Below are 1101 nucleotides of genomic sequence, written 5' to 3' on the forward strand. Positions count from 1 at the left end.
ACAAACAACTTAATGGCCCAATTGAAAGCTCTAGAAAAAAAGAAGCAGATATACACAAGAGGAGCAGACAGCTGGAAATAATCAAACTCAGGGCAGAAATCAATCAATTAGAAGCAAATATAACTATTCAAAGAATCAATGAAACTAAGAGCTGGTTCTTTAAGAAAATCAAGAAGATAGACAAACATTTAGCCAAACTAAATAAATTACAGAGAGAAACTATCCAAATCAGCAAAATCAGAAATGAAAAAGGGGGGCATAACTACAGACAATGAGGAAATACAAACAATCATTAGGTCCTACTACAAAAATTTATAAACGACAAAGTTTGAAAATCTAAAAGAAAGGGACAATTTTTTTGATAGATTCCATCTACCAAAATTAAGTCAAGCTCATGTAGAAAGATTAAGTAGGCCTTATATCCTCCAAAGAAATAGAAGCAGTCTCCCTTTCAAAAAAAAGTCCAGGGCCAGACGTTTCAGTGCAGAATTCTAGCAGACCTTCAGTGAAGAGCTAAATCCAATTCTCTCCAAACTATTGCACAAAATAGAAACAGAAGGAACATTATCAAACTTATTCTATGAAGCCACAGTCACCTTGATACCTAAACCACAAAAAGACCCAACAAAAAAGAGAACTTCAGACCTCTCTCTCCTATGAACACTGATGCAACAATAATCAATAAAATACTTGCAGCCAGAATTCAAGAACACATCAAAGATATCATCCACCATGACCAAGTAGGCTTCATGCCAGGCACGCAAGGGTGGTTCACTGTACAGAAATCCATCAATATCTTCTACCATATTAAAAAAAAAACTGAAGGAGAAAAACCACATGATCATCTCCTTAGATGCCAAAAAATCATTTGACAAAATTCAACAACTATTCATGTTTAAAGTCTTAGTGGGATCAGGAATACAAGGCAAATACCTAAACATAGTAAAGGCAATGTACAACAAGCCTATAGCCAAATTCAAACTCAATGGAGAGAAACTTAATCAATCCCACTGAAATCAGGGACAAGCAGGGCTGCCCACTCTCTCCATATCTCTTCAACATAGTACTTGAAGTCCTGGCTAAAGCAATAAGACAACTAAA

This window comes from Meriones unguiculatus, chromosome 20 (assembly GCF_030254825.1).
Source record: "Meriones unguiculatus strain TT.TT164.6M chromosome 20, Bangor_MerUng_6.1, whole genome shotgun sequence".
Lineage (NCBI taxonomy): Eukaryota > Metazoa > Chordata > Mammalia > Rodentia > Muridae > Meriones > Meriones unguiculatus.